The sequence below is a fragment of the Canis lupus genome, chromosome 1 (assembly GCF_011100685.1).
Source record: "Canis lupus familiaris isolate Mischka breed German Shepherd chromosome 1, alternate assembly UU_Cfam_GSD_1.0, whole genome shotgun sequence".
Classification (NCBI taxonomy): domain Eukaryota; kingdom Metazoa; phylum Chordata; class Mammalia; order Carnivora; family Canidae; genus Canis; species Canis lupus.
In genome coordinates, this window is record NC_049222.1 from 100,607,040 (window position 1) to 100,630,752 (window position 23,713).

Consider the following 23,713-nt stretch of genomic DNA (forward strand, 5'->3'; position numbering starts at 1 on the left):
AGCGTCACGCGTCGCGGGACTCCCCGGCGCGGGGGCGGAGTAGTAAAGACCGGGCTTCGCTGGCCAATCGGAAGCGGCCTGGGATGGTCCTTCGCCCCCGCAGTGCCTCCGAATTACCCCGGACTGCTTCGGTCGCCATGGCAAAGGGGCACGCCGCGTCGGAGCCGGGTAAGGAAGGAGAGTGGGTGGGGCTGCCTGAGCGCTGCTGTAAGGCCCTGGCTTTGTGGGAGCTGGCCGGCCGCAGGCCGGAAATTCGTCGTTTACAGTGCGTGTGTGTGTGTCTGCTTTACTACAGAACAGTCTCACATTGACTATGTTAACGTATTTTAAGATATGTCTATTTTAGGGACGCCTGAGTGGCTCAGTGGTTCAGCGTCTGCCTTCGGCCCAGGGCGTGATCCCGGGGTGCTGGGATCGAGTCCCACGTCGGGCTCCCTGCGTGGAGCCTGCTTCTCCCTCTGCCTGTGTCTCTGCCTCTCTTTCTCTGTGTGTCTCTCATGAATAAATAAATAAAATCTTTAAAAAAAAAGTTTAAGATAGGTCTATTTTAATGGAGTATGTCCTAGAATAGGAATGGCCAGGTTTAGCCAATAAATAATACAAGAGCCACAGCTAGACTTGAATTTCATAACAAGGTTTTTTAGTATTAGTGTGTCTCATATTTAGTGTGTTTTTTAAAACTTAGGAAATATATTCATAGTAGTACTCGTAATTCTCAGAGTAGCTATGTCCACAGTACGGTTGCCAGATCTAGTAAATAAAAATGCAAGATGCCCACTTAAATTTAAATTCCAGGTAAGCAAAAAATAGTTTTTTGGAATAAGTGTATCTCTATGTATTACATTTTTAAAAGCCTTTTACTGGGCAGTCCTGGTGGCTCGGTGGTTTGGCGACGCCTTCGGCTGGGGGCCTGATCCTGGAGTCCTGGGATGGAGTCCCACCTCCGGCTTCCTACATGGAGCTTGTTTCTCCCTCCGCCTGTATCTCTGCCTCTCTGTGTGTATCTCTCATGAATAAATAAAATCTTTAAAAAAAAAGCCTTTTACTATATATTTAGCGTAACTAATTTTTGATACATGTATGTGTCAGAGTAGGGTTGCCAAATTTAGCAAAAATACGGGACAGCTCCTAGTTAAATTTGAATTTCAGATGAATAGTTTTTTTAGTATAACTATATCCCACTAGCACATTTGGGATATACTTATACTAAATAATAATACTAAATACTATTTTAATTAATTAATTAATTAATTTTTAATTTAATTAATTACAAACTATTTTATTATTATTTGTCTCAATAGTGTATTTGGGACATATTTAAATTATAATTCTAAATACTCTTCTAAATACTAATGCTGTATTTTAGTATAAGCACATTACAATAGCATGTTTGGAATATACTTATATTGAAGTTATTATTTTTTTGAAATTCAGATTGAGGGTAAGATAACAATTCAAGGAGGTTTCACAGCTCCAGGGCTGGGCACAGGGTGGCTGCAGCTACCCAATGCTGAGATGGGATAGCAAGAGGATGTGAGTTGGACTGGGGACCTAACAAAGGAGATGCGAACTGCACTTCCAGGAGCCTAGGATTTTTTTTTAAATAAATTAATTTTTTATTGGTGTTCAATTTACCAACATACAGAATAACACCCAGTGCTCATCCCGTCAAGTGCCCCCCTCAGTGCCCGTCACCCATTCACCCCCACCCCCCGCCCTCCTCCCCTTCCACCACCCCTAGTTCATTTCCCCGAGTTAGGAGTCTTTTTCTTCTCCCTTCCCTTATATTCCCTTTCACTGTTATTTATATTCCCCTTCACTGTTATTTATATTCCCCAAATGAATGAAAACATACACTGTTTGTCCTTCTCCGATTGACTTACTTCACTCAGCATAATACCCTCCAGTTCCATCCACATTGAAGCAAATGGTGGGTATTTGTCGTTTCTAATGGCTGAGTAATATTCCATTGTATACATAAACCACATCTTCTTTATCCATTCATCTTTCGATGGACACCAAGGCTCCAGGAGCCTAGGATTGAATGCTCTTTATCCACTGGACAGCAATGGGGAATGAGGGAGCATATCAGTGAGCAGGACTGATGGGACTTTGGACTTGGAGGGCTCGCAGTTTACACACCAGTAAACAAGTAAAGCAGATGCTTGCTGGCAGTGTGCCTTAGAGAAAATAAAACTACGCATGGAATTAGAAACTTTCAGGGGGCTACCTAGCTGGGTGGTCAGGGTTCTGCCTCCATCTCCTCTCCCCTTAGCTGCTGGTCCCTGAGTATGGTATTCAAGCAAGTGCTTGCTGTGTGCAGAAGCCACAGATGGGAAAATAAAATCCAAGTGCTGAGGGCTTATTCTTCATCTTGTAATTTATGCACTTATAGTGACTGAGTTCCCTGGCTCATTTTCTTAGTAGCTGAAATTGGCCTGATGTTTTGGCCTTATTTATTCATTTATAACTGCTAGGAACCCTAGGAAATTGCTATTGAGAGGACATTTACTTAGTTTGTTTCTAGAGCCAGAGTGAAAGGCATCATCTTTAGCCAACTTGAATGCTAGATCCACTGGGAGGCAGTCTGGTACCAGACAAAGGTCTTCAAACTTTTTTTTTTTTTTTTTTTTTAAGATTTTATTTATTTATTCATGAGAGACACACACAGAGAGAAAGGCAGAGATACTGGCAGAGGGAGAAGCAGGCTCCATTCAGGGAGCCCAGTGGAGGATTTGATCCTGGGACTTGATCTTGGGACTCCAGTATCATGCCCTGGGTGGAAGGCAGGTGCTAAACCACTGAGCCACTCAGGGATCCCCTCTCCAAACATTTTGTAAGCAGCAGAAACTTTTGTTCCAAATGGCACTGAGGTAAATCTCAATTTAAAAAGTAAGTTAGCTAGAAGCCAAACTGTTGTGATTACCAGGGGCTGGAAGGAGGAGGAATGGAAAGTGCAGCTAATACACATGAGGTTTCTTTTGAGGGTAATGAAAATGTTCTGGAATTAGTGGTGATGGTTTCACAACCCTGTGAATAAACTAAAAAGTACTGAAATATGTACTTTTTTTTTTAAAGATTTATTTATGTATTCATTCAGAGAGAGCAAGAGAGAGGCAGAGACACAGGCAGAGAAAGAAGCAGGCTCCATGCAGGAAGCCCGATGTGGGACTCGATCCCAGGTCTCCAGGATCACACCCCGGGCTGCAGGCGGCGCCAAACTGCTGCGCCACTGGGACTGCCCTGAACTATGTACTTTAAATGGTTGAGTTTTATGCTGTGTGAATTATACATCAATAAAAAATGTTATTAAAAAGAAGCAGGGATGCCTGGGTGGCTCAGTGGTTGTGCATCTGCCTTTGGCTCAGGTCATGATCCAGGGGTCCTGGGATCTAGACCTACATCAGGCTGCAGGAAGCCTGCTTCTCCCTCTGCCTATGTCTTTGCCTCTCTCTCTGTGTCTCTCATGAATAAAGAAATAAAATATTTAAAAATAAAAAGAAGCAGAGCTATTGGGGCTGTAGGAAGATCTAATGTGGCTGTATGACACTCAAAAATCAACTCCAGGTGTATCTGTGACTTGAAGCCAAACACAAAATATTAAAACTTTTTGTAGGAAATATTTGTGGATATTTGAGTTTTGGAAAACATTTTGGCATCTTCTAGTTCAGTTGAACATCTGCACACCCCAGGCCTAACATCTTCCCACTTAGGGATGCTCAGGCCAGACACCTACTGGAGAAGAAGGGATGCATTGTGCTCTATTCACATAGTGGATTATTTTGCACCAGTGAAAAAATCTCTACAACAGAGGCCAGAACATTTTTTCTGCAAAGGGCCGAGTAGTGAATGTTTTTGGTATTGTTGGCCATATGGTCTCTGTTGCAGCTGCTCAGCTCTGCAGTTGTAGCATGAAAGCATTCAGAAAGAATATATAGAAAGACATGGTTGGCTGTACTCCGGTAAAACTTTTTTTTTTTTTTTTAATGTGGGCTCAAACTCATGACCCTGAGGTTGAGAGTTGCATGCTCTAACAACTGAGCGGTCAGCCAGGCACCCCTCCAAGAAACTTTATCAAGAGGCAGAAAGCCAGATTTAGCCTCCAGGCTGTGGTTCATTGACCCCTGAATTACATGGTTGAGTTTTTGCCTTATCTGGAATATCCTTCCCCCAGATGACAGATGGGGCCTCAGCTCTAACATCAGCTCCTCAAAGAGGCTTCCCCACCCACCTCAACTAAAACAGCCTCAGATAGCTCTCTCAAGTCCTCTCTGCTTATGTTCTTCCTGACATGTTTTACTTTTTAGATTACATTTGTGTTGACTTGTTTTATTGACTTTCCTCTACAGAAGGAAGTCTCTTGTGGAGGAGAAGAGGTTAAGGGCAAGTAAGAGGTGTACAGAGGGCCCAGAATCCAGTGGGAGACAGAATTCCTACTGGGTTTTCTCAACCTTTGCCTTCAGTTGGTGGAGAAGGTGGCCCATCAGCTGAGCCACTGAGACCAGAGCACCTTTACATTAACACAGTATACCATATTTATCACTGATTTTATTACTGCCCTCTGGTAGGTGACAGAGCAAAGTGTGGATGAGTTGGAGAAGGGCTGAGAGCAGGATTTGCACTCTGCCCAAGCCTGGAAGGCAGGACAGAGTTGGGGCTCTTCAGAGAGAATGGGCAAGAGTAGCCACATGGCTAGGGCAGAGGGGGCATGGGAGACACAGGATTGCAATCCAGCGGAGGCGGGTCTGTGTAGGCCTGATGGGGTTTGGACTCTGCTGGGGGGTAATGAGGCTGAGGAAGGTAGTCTGTGGCCACAGTCCCTGGTACCAGAGCTTCACTATGACTTTTGTGGGTCCTTTCTCTTTTCAAAAATATTTATTTATGTATTTTTAAAGATTTTATGTATTCATTTGAGAGAGCCCGCAGAGGAGCAGGGGGAGCAGCAGAAGAGGAAGAAGCAGACTCTCCACTGAGCAGGGAGCCTGGTGAGGGACTCAGGACTCCATCCCAGGACCCCGGGATCATGACCTGATCTGAAGGCAGATACCTTTTTTTTTTTTAAAGATTTTATTTTATTTATTTATTCATGAGAGACAGAGAGAGAGAGGCAGAGACACAGGCAGAGGGAGAAGCAGGCTCCATGCAGGAAGCCCGATGTGGGACACGATCCTCGGACTCCAGGATCATGACCTGAGCTGGAGGCGGCACTAAACCGCTGAGCCACCCAGGCTGCCCTGAAGGCAGATGCTTAACTGACTGAGCCACCCAGGTGTCCTGGTCCTTTCCTCCTTTAAAAAAAATATTAAAAATCATATTTTACTACTGCCTTGCTATCAAGGCAAACACAATCCAGGTTGCATTCATTATTACATATTTATTATAACTTTATCCATTTTTTTCTTCTGATTTTACAAGTGGTAAAATTAAAATATTTTTTCATGGGTCTTGGGGATAACTTGGCCTTGCTGGGAAAGTCACCTGGGTCACAGAGTCATTGGCCTGTGACAGTTTGGATAGAGCTATGGATGGTCCCTGTCCTATCTATGACATCACCCTCCCTTCCCTTGGCTTCTCCATCCTCTCAGGAAGATGCATTTCAAGACCCTCAATGGATAGAGATTGCCTTTGATGTTAATGAACACAGTTAGAATTTGACATTTTTCAAGTGCAGAAAACTGTCAAAGGGGATCCCTGGGTGGCGCAGCGGTTTGGCGCCTGCCTTTGGCCCAGGGCGCGATCCTGGAGACCCGGGATCGAATCCCACGTCGGGCTCCCGGTGCATGGAGCCTGCTTCTCCCTCTGCCTGTGTCTCTGCCTCTCTCTCTCACTGTGTGCCTATCATAAATAAATAATAAAAAAAAAAGAAGTGTTAAAAAAAAAAAAAAAAAAAAGAAAACTGTCAAAGACCTGTTCCTCTGTCCACATAGATGTTTTTGACCCACAAGCCTCCTCAGGGGATGGAATTATGTCCTACTTGATGAAGGAGGAGCTCCAGATGAGTGGCCCGGATGCACGGATCACCCCTGTCCCGGTGAATTAAAACCAGAAGGGAACTCAGAGGCCTGTTGTCCAAGAACTACTTGATGCGGAAGGTGGCCAGAGCTCTAAATTGGGCCTGATACATCAGCTATGTTGTTTGTCCATAACCAGATCCTTCTCTGAGGGGAGGAAAGGCATTTTACTTACCATCAAAAATGAAAATATTGGAGAAAATTTTGTTTCTTGACATAGTCACTTGCCATCTTAGGGCAGGTGTGTCCAGGTGTCTGCTCTGGCTCCCAGACACCCCTGAAGCCAGACACGTGACTCCCTCCACTGCAACCTCATTGTCCTTCGCCTCCAGTCATTGTCGGCCTTCAGGTTTTCCAAGTGACATCAGGCTCCTAGTTCTGGCCCTCTCAAACCCAGGGGCAAGCTGAACTTTCAGAGGATTCTCATGAAGTCCCTTAAGGTTGGCCTGAGAGGGCAGGACACTGCTCTCCCTCTGGGGAGGCAGACCCAGCACTCCAACATTTTTCTCAAAGGCATTCTCGCCCCTAGCTTCCCTCTCCATGACTCTTGCCGGAGGTGGGAGGTAGGGTCAGGGAGTCAGACCATTCTATTGCGAGTCCTGAGTAGACCCACTAGCCCTCCAAGGGGAGGTTGTGGAGTGGGGAGGTGAGCACCTGTGTTCTTTACACAGGTGCCTCAGAGAAACTAGAGGGCACCACTGCCCACAGTTGTTACCAGGCTTGCCACCATCAGACCTACCTGAGAGCTTATTTCATTTGCTGAATCTGTGGTGCCTCTCCAGTCTGACTTCATTATAACTAAGGTGTCTGGAGGGCCATGTCTTTGCTCTAGGGGAAGAATCTGCTTCCCAGTTCCTTTGGGTTGTTGGCAGGAATCAGCTCCTTGCAGTTGTAGGATTGAGGACACCATTTTCTCTGGGTTGTCAGCCAGAAGGTCCCATTCCCTACCACAAGGTCTCCCTCCATTTTCAAAGTCAACAGTGGTGAGTTCAGTCCCTGTCATGCTTCAAATCTCTCCCACCTTTTCCAGTCATGTTTCTCTGTCCAATCCTTCTTCCTTCTTTTCCCACTTTTAAGGGCTCATGTGATGGCTTTGGATTCATCTGGACAGTCCAAGATAATCTTCCCATTTCAAGATCCTTAATTGAATCCTATCTGAAAAGTTTCTCTTGCCATGTGAGGTAACATATTCACAAGTTCCAGGGATTGGGTCTGGAGATTTTAGGGTAAAAGCATTATTCTGCCTCCCACCATGCTCATCCTCACCAGCTCTGTCATTGTGGTTCAGAGCAGTGATTTAAAATAATCGTTCAGGCAGCCCAGATGGCTCAGCGGTTTATTGCCGCCTTCAGTCCAGGGCATGATCCTGGAGACCCGGGATGGAGTCCATCGGGCTCCCTGCATGGGGCCTGCTTCTCCCTCTGCCCGTGTTTCTGCCTCTCTCTCTGTGTGTCTCTCATGAATAAATAAATAAAATCTTTTTTTAAAAATATTTATCCATGACAGACACAGAGAGATTTAGAGAGAGAGGCAGAGAACAAGCAGAGGGAGAAGCAGGCTCCATGCAGGGAGCCTGATGTGGGACCCGATCCTGGGTCTCCAGGATCAGCCCCTGGGGGGAAGGCGGCGCTAAACCGCTGAGCCACCCGGGCTGCCCAATAAATAAAATCTTAAAAAAAAAAAAAAAATCTTCCAAGGAAGTGTGGCAGGATTGGTAAAACTTGCCATCTTAGGCATCTGGGGCCACCACAACAAAATACCACAGACTAGGGGGCTCACACAACAGAGATTTATTTTTTTTCATATTTCTGGAGGCTAGAAGTTCAAGATTCAGGTATCAGCAGGGTTGGTTTCTCCCAAGGCCTCTCTCCTTTGCTTGTAGGTGGCCATCTTCTCCCTGTGTCCTCACATGGTCATCCTTCCATGTGTATGTGTGTCCTGATCTCCTCTTCATGTAAAGACACTGGTCACATTGGATTTAGGGCCCACTCTGATGGCCTCATTTTACTTTAATTACCTCTTTAAAGGCCCTGTCTCCAAATGTAGACACATTCTGAGATACTGGGGTAGGAGTTCAACATACAAATTTGGGGGGAACCTAATTCAGCCCAAAACTACTGCTAATAAGAACAATTACTACTACTTCCAAAAATTAACTATAAAAAATGAACCATTTAAAAAACCCATAAAGGGGCACCTGGCTCAGTCAGTTAAGTGTCTGCCTTTGGCTTAGGTCATGATCCTGGGGTCCTGGGATGGAGTCTCACTTCAGGCTCTCTGCTCAGTGAGGGTCTGCTTCTCCCTCTCCCTCTGCTCCTCTCCTTGTGCTCTCTCTCTGAAATAAATAAAAATCTAAAAAAAAAAAAAAAAAAACTCAACCAAATATAGTGAGGATGTGCCTCAGAGGCTAATGTGGCCCACCTGGGCATTGGTGACTACAAACAGTTCACAAGTCAGTCAGTAGAGGATCCAATGTGTATAACATGGTGAATATAGTTGATAACATTGTATAACTGAAATTTCCTAAGAGAATAGAATTTAAATGTTCTTACAAAAAAAAATATGGGAATCCCTGGGTGGCGCAGCGGTTTGGCGCCTGCCTTTGGCCCAGGGCGCGATCCTGGAGACCTGGGATTGAATCCCACGTCGAGCTCCCGGTGCATGGAGCCTGCTTCTCCCTCTGCCTATGTCTCTGCCTCTCTCTCTCTCTCTCTGTGTGACTATCATAAAAAAAAAAAGAAAAGAAAATTAAATATGTGAGGGGATGGATGTGTTAATTAACTCGATGGGAGGAGCCCTTTCACAATGTATTTCACAATGTATACATGTATTAAATCATCATGATGTATATTTCAGATATCTTATAATTTGTCAGTTATACTTCAGTAAAGCTAAAAAAAAAGAAGAATAAATGAATGAATCAATAAATGGAATATATAGAGAGCCCATGGGATTCTCCCTCCATGTAACTGGTTTCTCTTTGGCCTTCCTGGCCAGAGGTTTGCCTGATGCCTTCAACAAGATCAAGTTCCTTGATGCTGTATCCTGCAGCATCTCGAAGGCTTTTTTGCCCCTTGTTCCTTCCACAGCTCCTGGAGAAGGCTACTGTGGCTGTGGGGATCTTCATCCTGGCCCCCACTGCAGGGCTTCTGGATAGCATCTTCAGTCCCAAGTGCTGCATCATCCTGCTGAAGCCTGAGCAGAATATTCTAGCCTGGTTAAGGCATGGATACTGGACTTAGTGGGAAAGGCACAGTGAGGAACCCCAGAGAAAGCATCTTGAACAGAGCCTCATGAGTAAGTCCTCACTGAAGACGTTGGTACCACCGGATTTGGGCTCATTATTTTTCTCTGGCTTGAAAGAAACTTAAACAATTGAGAGATGAAGTACATAGAGCAAAATATTAACAACTGCTAGATCAAGATGTTGAACAATGGATGGTCGGTCACTTACTATTCTCTTTGTAGGCATTGTTGAAAATCTTCACAAATAAAAAGGTTTGAGGGGTGCCTGGCTGGCTCAGTTGGAAGAGAATGGAATCAAGAGAATCTTGATCTCAGGGATGTGAGTTCAAGCCCCACACTGGGCATAGAGATTGGTTAAATAAACTTAAATAAATAAACTTAAAAAAATAAAAATAAGAAAGTTTGGAAAAGGCTCAGATGTAATAATAATAATAACAACGATAATAACAATATTAAAGATAACAAGTATTGTTGAAGAAGTTTAAACCCTTGTCCACTGTTGGTGGAAATGTAAGATAGTACAACTGCTTGTGGAAAAAACTCCGGAAGTTCTCCAGAAGGTTAGACGTAGAGTGACCATATAACCTGGTAAATCCACTTTTAGATATTCAAGAGCATTGAAAATATAAGTCCACAGAAAAACTTGTGCACAAATGTTAAGAGCAGCCAAAAAGTGGAAACAACTCAGTGTCCTTCAATTGATGACTGGAGAAGCAGAATATACCATATCCATGCAATTGAATGTGATTTGGCAATACAGGAATGAGCTACTGAAACTATGATGTGGATGAACCTTGAAAAATTATGCTGAGTGCAAGAAGCCTGTCACAAAGGACCTTGTATTGTATGCTTTCATTTATATGAAATGTCCAAAACCAGCAAATGCATAGACAGTCAATTCATGGTTGCTTAAGGCTGCGGGAGGACGGATTGGTGGGTGAAGGCTAAGAAGTACAGTTCTTCTTCTTGGAGGGAAGAAATATTCTAACATTGATTTTGGCAATGGGTGCACAAATAGGTGAATATGAAAACCACTGAATTCTACAGTACAAAAAAGGTGATTTTTATGGTATGTGAATACTTTGATAAAGCTGTTAGCAAAAAAAAAAAAAAAAAAGGGAATTACTATATTCCAAAGTGTGGCCTTTTGTTATATCCTGCTTTTAAAAAAAATTAAACTATTTTTTAATTTTAATTTTTGAAAAAAGATTTATTTAATTATTTTAGAGGGAGAGGCGGGGAGAGAGCAGCGCGCTCGCATTTATGAGTGGGGGGAGGGGCAGAGGGAGAGGGAAAGAGGATCTCAAGCAGACTCTCTGCTGAGCCTGGAGCCCCAGGCAGATTCACCAGGATCTCACCACCCTGAGATCAGGACCTGAGCTGAAATCAGGAGTCCTAACACTTAATGGTCTGAGCCGCTCAGATGTCCCTCAAACCATTTAAAACAGTGGAGATACTTTTAAGTTGGAATACTGAATATTCAATAGTGCAAGAGTTGTTATTTTTTCTAAAATTTTGATAATGGAATTTTGGTTACGTTAGAAAATGGTACTTTGCATTACATATTGTAGTTAAAATGGGTTGGGATTTGCTTTCAAATAACACAAAATGGCAGAGTGGCTGGGGAGTGGGGGGGAGACTAGCCCTGGATTTTGGGAATGCCTGGGTGGTGCAGTTGGTTAAGCATGGGACTCTTGGTTTCCGTTCTGGTCCTGATCTCAGGGTCTTGAAATACAGCCCCAAGTCCAGTTTTCCGCTCTGCCTGGAGCCTTTGCTTGGGATTCTCCCTCTCCCTCCCCGTTTGCCCCTTCACCTGTTCGTTATTTCTCTCTAAAATAAATAAATCTTTTTAAATAGGGGGTTTTGCAAACTCCTTAAAGAACCACCAAGAAGAGCATAGAGAACATTGGGTTGGTGAATCCGTCTTGTGCAGAAAATGGCTGTGAGGTGAAAGGGTGAAAAACATCTTCCACAGGATGAGCCAGGGCTCAGATTGGAGTGGAAGAAATGCCCCCCTCTGCCTCACACGTGCCGCCAAGAGAGCGGAGAGCAGGTCTGTCTACAAGGAAAGTGACCCAGGGTTCTGTCAGTGCCTCCCTTCCCAAACCTAGGTTTGCTCTCAGCAGTTTGACAATTCCAGTTGTCGGCATGGGAAAGTTTCTCCACATTTTAGTTCTCCAAACGGAGAACAAAACCACCCACAAGATTTTTCTCATTTTCCTTTTTTGTCAAGGAAACATAAACGTGGTGAAAACCTCAGTTATGACAACACGTGATTTAGCTAAGACCAAACATTCCATTTTATGAGGAAGAATCTGATGATTTGTGAGGGATGCCTACTCGATGAAAAGAAACACCAGGGCGGACATAACATGCTAATAAATGTTTTTGTCTCACTTACTTTACCTCCGTCCCCATGTAGGTGTATGACAGGCAGCATCTTTGAAAGCTGGAGCTGAGGGCGGGCGGCCCCCAAACACTCCCAAACCCGCGCGGCAGTTGGTGCCTCAGCGTAGGACTCGAGGACCTGCGATAATGGACTGCAACTCCCAGAAGGCCAAGTTTCTAGGTGACGCCTACTTTCCCGCACCGCGGAGTCTTCTGGGAGATATAGTATGAGGCCCTGAGTGTTCACGCCCGCCATCTGGTGGAAAAAGCTAGTGTAACTATAATTCCCAATAATTTAACTAGAATAAGAATTCTAGTTAATTTTAGAAAAGATTATGGAGGCTTCCTCAACTCTCCGGAGCCGCCGATTGCGCGCTTCTGGAGCTCGGGAGTCTGACCGACGGTAGTTTCGGGGAATTCTAGTGAGAGAAATCAGCCTCACTGCCGCCCAGGCCCAGCCAGAGAGCCGAGACTACAAGCGCTCCCAAGCCCAGGCCCGGTCGGGCACGCCCATTAGGTGGGCACCCTCACCGCCGCGCCTTCTGAGAAACGTGGTCTGACTCTCTGGACGATCCGTTGTGCCGGCTGCTGGACGGGGATGTGGCTCCGGCCGCAGGACTACAACTCCCCGAAGGGCTATGCGGGGGTCGGCAGCGCGGAGTTTCCTGGTCGTTCTAGTGCCGCTTCCTCCCCGGCGCCTCGGCGGACCCTAGAGGCTTCGTTGCATGCCGAGCTCCAGCTTTCCGAGCCCCGGCGGTCTGTCGTCTGCTCCAGGCCGTCGGGCGCTGGAGGGAGCTGGTGGGGCTGCTGGTGGCTCCGTGAGTACTTCGTAGTCGAAGAGGCGATGGCTGCGGGGCCCCTAGTGCCTGGCCACGCGCCCTCCCTGCCCGCCGAGCGCTAGAATCTGCGCCCGAGGCTCGGGTAGGAGTCGGGGCCCGTGGTCCCGGACGCACGGGACGGAAACCTTGGCAGTCCTGCAGCCCTTCCTGCCTCTGCGAAGTCGGGAAACCAGTAGAGATCCAAGAAAACCTCCCAGCGGGAAAATCACACGCCCAGACTCCGGATGGCTTCAGCCACCACACGTGTAAGGGACAAAAACAGTTCCTGGCTTTATATCACCTGCAATAGTTTGTCTAAAAGAGGGAACATCTCTCAATTCGTCTTCATGAAGCCACCGTCACCATGATTCCAAGACGTGCATTGTATGAGCTCAGGCTTCTTGTTTGAAAAAACAAAAACCACCGCGGGAAGTGGGAACTGCTTCCTAAGACTGTTGTGAGGATTAAGAAAATTTCCATTGGGTAAAGTGCTGACTTGAGTACAGCGCCCAGTGTGGAAAGAGAGACCTTGGCAAATGTTAACATTACTATTGGCCAATATTAACGTTATCATTCTCAAATGCCTGGTGGTATAAAAAGGAAGGAAATCCTAAAGGGAACTTTACACTTGGTCTTGTAGAAGATAACAAATTGATCAAGAAACGGGTGAGATATGAAGGGGTAAGCATTTTAGTGTGACGGGGGCTCCCCTCTGAAATGGCTGATGCAGACTTCTGACGCCCCCCAGGAAGACTCAGATGTATCTGTCAGAAGCCGGACTGCTCTCAAGACGTCTCCCTGTATCTGGGTGCATCCTCACATTCCCACATAGCCCCACCCTGCTCTTCTGGGAACTCTGCAGGGATAAGGGCCATGGCTCAGCAGACATGTAGGTGTCATTTCAGGCTCAGGTAACCTTCCATGATGTGGCAGTGGACTTCACCCTGGAGGAGTCGGGACTGCTGGGCCCTACCCAGTGCACCTTGTACCAAGACATAATATTGGAGACCTTAAGATACCTGGTCATTGTGGGTGAGGCTATTCCCCATGTCACTTTTTATTTGCTTGGAGTCTTGGCAGAGTGGGTTTGACTTAGCCGGGAGTGTGGAGTCACTGGAGGATTTTTCCTCGAACAGCACAGCCTGAATCCACTGGCTGGTTCATTTTGTAGAGCATGCCACTCTGCAGCATGGGACTGTGAGTTCAAGCCCCATGTTGGGCACAGAGCTTACTTAAAAATAAAGAAAGAAAATATTGTTGCAAAAATCATGGGGAAAAAAAAAACAAACAAACAGCATCACAGCTTGATCATTCATTTGGACAGGAACTTGGAACCCCAAACCAGATATTGCTGCCCACCTAGAACTCGGAATGGAGCAATGGATGAGGGACAGAGGGCTCTTCCAAGATTCCTGCCATTTTGCGTGGCAAAATGGCCTCATTTTGTGTTTGCCTAAAAATGCCTTTATTTCATCTTCATTTTGGAAAGATACTGTAAGCAGAGAATTTTAGGTTGTCAGGTGTTTTGTTTTGTTTTTCTCAGCACTTTATTTATTTGAGATTGTATTTATTTGACAGAGAAAGAGCACAAGCAGGGTGAGTGGCAGGCAGAGGGAGAGGAAGAAGCAGGCTCCCCGCTGAGCAAGGATCCCAAAGTGGGGCTTAATCCCAGGACCCTGGGATCATGACCTGAGCCAAAGGCATATGCTTGACTGACTAAGACACCAAGGCACCCTTTTCTCAGTACTTTAAAGACACCATGTGGTTGTCTTCAGAACTCCATGATTTTTGCTGAGAAGTTAACCTCCAGGGATCCCTGGGTGGCTCAGCGGTTTAATGCCTGCCTTCGGCCCAGGGCGTGATCCTGGGGTCCCAGGATCAAGGCCTGCATTAGGCTCCCTGCATGGAGCCTGCTTCTCCCTCTGCCTGTGTCTCTGCCTCTCTCTCTCTCTCCCTCTCTCTCTCTCTCTCTCATGAATAAATAAATAAAATCTTTTAAAAAAGAGAGAGAGAGAAGTCGACCTCCATCTTATTATTGTTACTTTGAAGACCATTATATTTTTAATTTTTTTTTTTGCTGGTGATACTTTTTAAATGTACAAAATTTAAATATACAATTGAAAAATTTTCATAAATGTATGTACATACGTAATTTTCACCCAAATGGAGCTTGAGAACATTTTCATTACCTCACAAAGTTCCTTTGTTAACTCCTTTCATTTAAGAAAGGCAACCACTGTTGAGATTTTTTTCCTCCATAGGTTATTTTTGCCTTTTCATATAAAGAGAATCATGCGTTATTTCTTTTATGCAAGGCTTACCATAAGATTTTTGAGGTTCATCCGTATTACATGCATTATTATTTCATTCTTTTTTTTACTATTTATGGCCATTTCATTTTTTGATGATTTACATTTTTTTATGAGATCTCTTACCAAGAGACCCTTTTTTTTTTTTCTTCTTTTCTTTTTTTAATTTATTCAGAGGCAGAGAGAGAGGCAGGCAGAGAGGCAGAGACACGGCAGAGGGAGAAGCAGGCTCCATGCAGGGAGCCTGATGTGGGACTTGATCCCGGGTCTCCAGGATCACACCCCTGGCTACAGGTGGCGCTAAACCGCTGCGCCACCGGGGCTGCAGATTTAGTTTTTTAAAAGGTTTTATTTATTCATGAGAGACACAAAGAGGGAGGCAAACACATAGGCAGAAGGAGAAGCAGGCTCCCCATGAGGAGCCTAATGTGGGACTTGATCCCAAGACTCCGGGATCACGCTCTGAGCCAAAGGCAGACGCTTAACCACTGAGCCACCCAGGCGCCTCTAATGATTTACAATTTATCCATTCTCTTGATAACGAACATTTGGATGGTCTCTAGTTTTGGGCTATTATGAGTAATGCTGCTGTGAACATTCTTGTGTAATGCTTTTAGTGGACTTGTGGGTTTTGTTTTTTTTTTTTTTAAGATTTATTTATTTATTCATGAGAGACACAGAGAGAGAGGCAGAGACACAGGCAGAGGGAGAAACAGGTTCCTTGCAGGGAGTCCGAGGCGGAACTTGATCCCGGATCCCAGGATCATGCCCTGAGCTGAAGGCAGACGCTCAACCGCTGAACCACCCAGGCGTCCCAAGGATTTGTATTTTTATTTCTCTTGGGTAAATATCTAGGAATGGAATTGTTGGGTGATAGATTACAAGGTCTGATTTTATTAAATTTTTCTTATTGTTAGATTTGTTTATTTTATTTTATTTTATTTTTTTAAAGATTTTATTTATTTATTCATGATTGACAGAGAGAGAGGCAGAGAGACAGGCAGAGGGAGAAGCAGGCTCCATGCCGGGAGCCGGTCGTGGGACTCGATCCCAGGACTCCAGGATCATGCCCCAGGCCAAAGGCAGGCGCCAAACCGCTGAGCCACCCAGGGATCCCAGATTTGTTTATTTTCATTAACATCCTAAGAAATCTTTGAATATGCCAAGATCACAAAGATACTGTCCTGTTTTCTTCTGGTATTTTTATAGTTTTTGCTTTTACATAAAGTCCTGTGATCTACCTTGAGTTAATTTTTATGTAAACAGTAGATGGTAGACAAGGCACTCATTTTTTCTTGTGATTATGTAGTTCTAACACCATTTAATGAAAAGACTTTCCTCTTCTGCCTTTGTTGAAAATCAACCGAATGCATATGTGTGGGTCTCTTTATTTGCTCTCTTCTCTTCCATTGATCCATTGTTCCAACTCTGTGCTAGCATCTTATGTCTTATTGTACTTAACAGTAAATCTTGAAATGAGGTAATGAACATCATCCTCTAACTTTATTGTTTGTTTATTTATTTATTTTTAAGATTGTATTTATTTATTCATGAGAAACACACACACACACACACAGAGAGAGAGAGAGAGGCAGAGACACAGGCAGAGGGAGAAGCAGGCTCCACACAGGGAGCCTGACGCAGGACTTGACCCCAGGTCTCCAGGATCAGGCCTTGGGCTGAATGGGCTGAAGGCGGCGCTAAACCACTGAGCCCCCCAGGCTACCTTAACTTTATTGTTTATAATTGTTCTGGCTATTCCAGGTCCTTGGCACTTTTCATAAAAATTTTAGAGTCAGTTTGTCAATTGGAAATTATCAAGCTTTTTAACTTCACAAAATTCCTACCTGAATTTTGATTTGTAATGCCTTAAGTCAATTCAGTTTGGGAAGAATTTATACCTTAACATATTAAGCCTTCTAATTTTGTGATCATGATATATTTATTTAGGTACTTCTCTCAGCAATGTTTTATACTTTTCAAGTATAATGCACACCTTTTACTAATTTTATTCCTAGAAATTTGGCATTTTTGATGCTATTATAAGTATTATTTCTAATTTCATTTTCTTTTTTTTTAAGATTTTATTTATTTATTCATGAGAGACACAGAGAGAGAGAGGCAGAGACACAGGCAGAGGGAGAAGGAGGCTCCATGCAGGGAGCCTGACATGGGACTGGATCCCCGTCTCCAGGATCAGGCCCTGGGCTGAAGGTGGCACTAAACCGCTGAGCCACCCGGGCTGCCCTCTAATTTTATTTTCCATTTGTTTGTTGCTAGTGTATATAAATGTAATTTATTCTTTAACTGACACTGTATCCTGTGTGAACTTATTAAAATCACTTAACTGTTCTAGTAATTTGTCAATGTCTTTAGTTTTTTTACACAGTCATGTTTTCTTCAAATAGAGATTGCTTTATTTCTTCGTTTCCAGACTTTATGCTTTTCAGTTTTCATATACCAGCCAGGACCTTTAGTATTTTTTTTTAAGTGATGCATAATTAACATACAGTGAGACTTGTGTTCCTAAGAGTAGAGTTCAATAACGTTTTCAAATGTGTATTTGTGTGACCCATACTCCAACAATCCACACATAGAATATTTCCATCCCCATATATTTCCTTATGTCTTTTTCCACTTAGGACTCCCCCAGTGTGGCAACCATTCTTCTGATATCTATCACCAGAGATTATCCATTACAATATTAAATAAAAGTAATAGGAATAGACACTTCTGCCTTACTCCTGATATTAAGGGCCAGCATTCAATATTTCACCATTAAATGTGATCTGATGCCCTTTATCAAACTAAGAAAGTTCTATTCCTGGTTTGCTGAGTTTTTTTTTGTTGTTGTTGTTTTTATCATGAATGGGTGTTACCAAATGCTCTGTGCACCTATTGACATGATTGAATTGTTTTTCTCCGTTTTATTGATTTCTGCTATTATTTCCTTCCTTTGTCTTGGTTTAATTTACTTTCATTTTCTCTGGCTTTTGGGGGCAGAAGCATAGGTCATTAATTTTAATGCTTTCTTCCTTTCTGATGTTTGCATTTATAGCTATACATTTTCCCTTAAGCCTTATTTTAACTGTATCCTGCACATTTTCACATGTTGTGTTTTCGTTATTTTTTAGTTCATTATTCTTTTTGTTTTCCAAATATCTTGAACTGAATGATAATGAAAATGCAACTTATAAAAGTGATTTCTTCTTTGATTTGGGAAGTACAGTGTTCAGTTTCCAAATAAGAGGGGATTTCTGTTATTGATGTCTAGATTATTTCCATTGTAGTTGAAGAACATATTCTATATGAACTCAGTCCTTTTAAATTTATTGAGAAATGTTTTCACAATACAGCATATGGTCTGTTTTGGTGAATGTGTATTCTACTGTTGGGTGTAGTGTTCGAGAAAGATCAGTTAGGTCATGTTGCTTAATTGTGCTGCACATACTTTGTTCTTATGGATCGTCTTGTCTCCTTGTTCTTTCAGCTACTAACAGAGGAGTGCCAAATCTCCAACTATGACTGGAGATAATATATTTTTTTCAATGACCAATAATCATGCCTTGTATAAACTTTATCGGCTACGATACTGCCACTGACAAAGTTTCTATACCTATATATTTTATTATTTCTTTTTTTAAGATTTATTTATTATTTATGATAGACATAGAGAGAGAGAGAGAGGCAGAGACACAGGCAGAGGGAGAAGCAGGCTCCATGCTGGGAGCCTGACGTGGGACTGATCCCGGGACTCCAGGATCATGCCCTGGGCCAGAGGCAGGCGCTAAACTGCTGAGCCACCCAGGGATCCCCTACCTATATATTTTATAATCAATTTTTACATCATGTATTTTGAAGCTGTGTTATTGAGTTTAATGCATGTTAGACTGATGTGTTCCTGTTGAACCTACCATCTTATCACTGTGAAATGTCCTTATTTCCTTATGGTAACACCTCTTCTCTTGAAACCTGTTTTGATTTTAATATAGCCAAAAGGCTTTCTTACACTAGTCAGTGTACAGCTTTATATGTCTTTTTCTGTACTTTTACTTTCAACTTATTTGTTGAAATGTTAAAGTGGGTCTCTTATAAGTAGCATTTAATTTGGTTTTGTTTGTAACCCACTTCAGCAAGCTTATTCTTTAAGACCATTTAGTAAATCTGTATTTAGTGTATAATTACTGATATCATTGGGTTTATGTCTACCACCTTGTTCTTGTGTTTGTCTCATCTGGTCTTTGTCCTTTTGTTTTCCTTTTTAACCTTCTTTTGGATTAATTGGGTATCATTTATTATTCCATTTTGTCTCCCTTTCCTCACCCCCCTTTTTAGCATTATGTATTTGTAATGTTGTATAACCTTAAGTGTTACTACTGCCCTATGGTTAAAATATACATCTTTTTTTTTAAGGTTTATTTTACTTATTCTAGAGAGAGTGCACAAGGAGGGGGAGAGGCTGAGGGAGAGGAAGAGGAAGACAAGCAGACTCATCACTGAGTGGGGAGCTCACTGTGGGGCTCAATTTCATGACCTTGAGATCATGACCTAAGCCGAAATCAAGTCAGATGCTTAATTGACTGAGCCACCCAGGCACCCCAAAATACACATCATAGACTTTAATTTATCATAGACTACCTGGGATTAATATTATGCCACTCCATGTACAATGTAACAACTTACATTGATATAATCACAATTTTCCCTGTTGTTATATATTTTGTTCCTATATATTATATAAACCCCATATGCATTGTTGTTATTCTTGTTTTATACAATCAATACCCTTTTAAAGGAATTTAAGGGATCCCTGGGTGGCGCAGCGTTTTAGCGCCTGCCTTTGGCCCAGGGCGTGATCCTGGAGACCCGGGATCGAATCCCATGTCGGGCTCCCGGTGCATGGAGCCTGCTTCTCCCTCTGCCTGTGTCTCTGCCTCTCTCTCTCTCTCTCTGTGTGACTATCATAAATAAATAAAAATTAAAAAAAAAAAATTTAAAAAAAAATAAAAAAATAAAGGAATTTAAAAGTAATTTTGTTAATTTTGTACAGTATTTTTTCCTAATCAATTAGTTTTGGGGTTACTCTTAATTCCTTTCTACAGACAGCCTTCTATCTTTGATTACTTCCATTCATTTAAAAAAAACACACTGGGGCAGTCTGGGTGGCTCAATGGTATAGCGCCACCTTCAGCCCAGGGTGTGACCCTGGAGTTCCCTGGATCAAGTCCCACATCAGGCTCCCTGCAGGGAGCCTGCTTCTCCCTCTGCTTGTGTCTCTGCGCCTCTCTTTCTCTTTGTCTCTCATGAATAAATAAATAAAATACTTTTAAAAATAAATAAATAAAAAATAAAAAAACACGCTATACCCAGAGGGAGCTTTCCAATAAAGTCTTGGCTCCTCCTGGACTAGACATGTAAAGAATGGCCCAGATGAGGGCTCCTGCTTGTGTTTCAGTTCTCTCTGAAAGGCAGGTACAAGTTACCAACTGTTCTTTGGAGAGCAGAGGCAGTTTACAGGAAGGAGATGAATGAAATGAAAGGAGAACTGATGGTTTGGTTCTTACATCCCAGGTATGGTGCTTTAAACCTACACTGCCTGGGAACTTTCACTTTCTTTGGGGTAAGTCTTTAATATGTACCCAGTACAAAGTTAACATTTTAAAAGTGGGAATTTAGTCCCATGTATATCTTTCCCTGAGAGACTGTCATTTAGGTGGTTTTACTAGCTTTATTTATAACATTGAAGTTATGTAGTGAAGTGCTAAAAAGTTTGATATGAGATGTCAAAATCATAAGATATTCTCTACAGATTGTTGCCCTTGAATACTAAACACCTAAGATGGTGCCTTTGATCAGTGTAGATAACCTCTCTGCTCATATCTCTTCAACTCCAGCTATACAATTCTGTTTGTCAGGTGTTCCGTTTTTAAATTCTTTTCTCTCCCTTTGTATCATGAAAATTCCATTTATCTGCCTTTGAACTCACAGATTCTTCCTTCTATTCTGTCCAGTCTTCTGTTAAGTTTATTTATGGTTTACTTCAGATACTGTATTTTTATTTAATTCCAGAAAATTTTCATTTGGTTCTTTTTTCAAAATTTCCATGAAATTCTGCATTATGTTTATACTAGGTTGGGTTTTTTTCCCCCCAATCAGCATTAGTGAAACTTAACTGAGGCCCCAGGGCCATGGGGCTTGGGCAGGAGGCCACCTTGCGGGACAAGGAAGATCTAATGGAGGGGCTTTATTGACCTTCTTCTGGGGGTGCAGGTGGTTGGTGTGGCTGCATGTCTGGCAGAGAGCACAACACTTGCTGTAGTTGTATTTCTAGGTAAGCTGGCAGAGGGAGAGCAAGGTGCTCTTACTGGATATTGTGGTCTGAGAGAGTGCAGCTATCCTCTGGCCATTTGCCCCCACAAACACATTGCTGGTCAGATGTGTTGCTCTTGTTGTCTTGGCTTTGACATTCTCGATGGCATCACTGGGCTTGACCTTGAGGATGATGCTCTTGCTTGTAAGGATCTCCACAAAGATCTGCATCTCTGCATTTGCTGCTCAGCCACCAAGTTGAAGAGAAGGATCTATCATAGTTATTTTTAAATCTTTTCCTGCTACTTCTAATGCTTGGTGTATCTAATTTCATTGACTTTTTTCTTGATTATGAGTCATTTTCCTGATTCTTTACATGTCTAGTCAATTTTTGTATACTAGATACTGCAAACGATGCATTGGAGAGACATGGATTGTTCTCTTCTATCAAGAGTATGAGTTTTTTTTTTTCTGGTAGGCAGTTAAATTACTACAAATCACCGTAATCTTGACGAGGCTTGGTTTTAGGATTTATTAAGGTAATGTCACTTTGGTTTTGCTTTAGTCTTTGGATGTTGTTCTTATCCTTGTGGCATGGTGTTTCCTCCAAATGTACAGCTTTGCAGAGTCTCACCTGAATTTTTCAGGTGCTTACTGGGTCAGAGCTAATGCCTCCCAACACTGGGTCACTTCTGAAACCTCTGCTCAGCACCGTAGCAACTGTTCTTCATCAGGTGTTAGCCTTTTATGCATTTACCGTTGGGTTCCTCTGTAGGTTTCTAGACTCCTCTGCTCTGCATGACCTTGCAAAGCCCTCCTCACATTCAATTCCATAGCCTCCTCCCATTGTCAGAAATGGGAGTCAGGCTGCTGGGAGCATGATCAAGTACCCTGTCTGTCCACCTCACAGACATGTCCCATGCACCCCTGGTGCTCCAAGTGCATCCTCTGTCCCTGGTGTGCTGATCACTTTTTATTTATCCATCTGCTTGCAGAGTCCTTTTGTTGTCTGTGTACATTTTGGGCACTAGAGACACAGTGTGACCAGGACAAAGTTTCCGGCACCGTGGAGCCTAAAGCCTCTACTACATGGGCCTGGGGAGGGGCAGACAATAAAGGACAGAGAGGACAAGGTGATGTTGATTACTGCTAAACAATGGTAAGAGGAAAATGAAACAGGACAATGAAGTGGAAAGCGATGAAGAACCATGCAGGCTGGATGGTTGGGAAGGGTCTCTCAGAGACAGTGACCCAGGAGTTGAGAGCTCACTTGATGAGAAGGGGAAGTGTTGCTGAACAGCCTGTTCCCTCTGCCTGTTTTGCTGATCACTATTTTTGTTGGTCAGTCTTCCTGTGTGTTTTTTTTGTTCTGTGTGTACCTTTTGTGGCTTCTCAAAGTTCCATCTCTTCTTTTAAAAGGTTGGTACTTTATTTTTTTAAGATTGTATTTATTTATTCATGAGAGACAGAGAGAGAGATTGAGAGAGAGGCAGAGACACAGGCAGAGGGAGAAACAGGCTTCATGCAGGGAGCCCAACATGCGACTCGATCCTGGGTCTCCAGGATAATGACCCAGGCTGAAGGTGGCGCTAAACCACTGAGCCACCTGGGCTGCCCCAAAGGTTGGTACTTTAAAACATACACTCATTCTGTGCACATCCTGTTGCTGTTATCTAAACATTCTCACTCTAGGAGTTTTCTTTCACAAACCCAAATTCTTCTTCATTTCCTTCTAGAGTGGAAGGAGAGACCTAAAAGCCAAGAGGTGCCACCCACAGAGGCCTTTTCTGGTAAGGAGTTACCAGCAGCATGAAACTGACAAGGTCCACAGTGAATGATTACTGGCGTTCTACCATAGCAGATGACTGGGAATCTGGGGATGAGTCAGAGAAGCAGAAGATGCATGGTGGCAGTTTGGGGCCAATGAAACATAAACAAGGGCAAGTTGTGACCCAGGATGGAGATTGGGGAAATGCTAAAGTTGTGGGAAAATTCAGCTTCAATTTAGACTTTGTTTCTTCACGGAGATTTCTTGTCAAAGAATATTTCCATCTAGTTGACTCAGTTCAAAGCTTACAGCATAATTTTATTTTTAAAAAATCATCATGAAATCTTGGTAGGGAAGAAACTTTATAAAGGCAATCCATGTGGAAAAGCCTTGGGAAAGCTGTCTAACTTGAACGAGCATGGTAAATACACCAACCAGAGTATATATCTTTCTACATGTGAGGTAATTAATGTAGGAGAGAAATGCTATGGATGCAATGAAATTGGAGATTTTTTTTTACCTCTATCGCACCCCTATCTAATGTCATGAGAACTCATACTAAGGAGAAGGTGGGAAAGCCTTTAAGAAACTTTCATCTCTTTCTTACCATCTGAGAAATCACTATAGAAAGAAAGCCTATGAATGTAATGAATGTGGGAAGTCTTTCTGGCAGAGCCTTCACCTCCTTTTGCACCAGAGAACTCACACTGGCAAGAAACCTTAAGAATGTAAAAAATGTGGGAAGTCTTTTGGCCAAAATTCTCACCTTAATGTACACCACAGAGTTCATACTAGAGAGAAACCCTATAAATGTGATGAATGTGGAAAATCCTTCAATGGAAGTTCTAATCTTCACGTGCATAA

The 23,713-nt window shown here is 43.1% G+C and overlaps 1 protein-coding gene across 2 annotated transcripts in view; it reads left to right on the top strand.

Moving 5' to 3' along the window:
• The first annotated feature begins 2 nt into the window (after positions 1–2).
• Positions 3–23,713, top strand: part of ZNF606 (zinc finger protein 606) — a 71,114-nt gene continuing 47,403 nt past the window's right edge. Inside the window, exons 1-2 of one of the 2 annotated variants that reach the window (XM_038527455.1) lie at positions 3–168; positions 22,818–22,871. The gene's annotated coding sequence lies outside the window, so the exon portion shown is untranslated. Of the gene's footprint in view, positions 169–11,927; positions 13,496–22,817; positions 22,872–23,713 lie in introns of those variants that run through there. The other variant, XM_038527456.1, reaches the window with a different exon arrangement.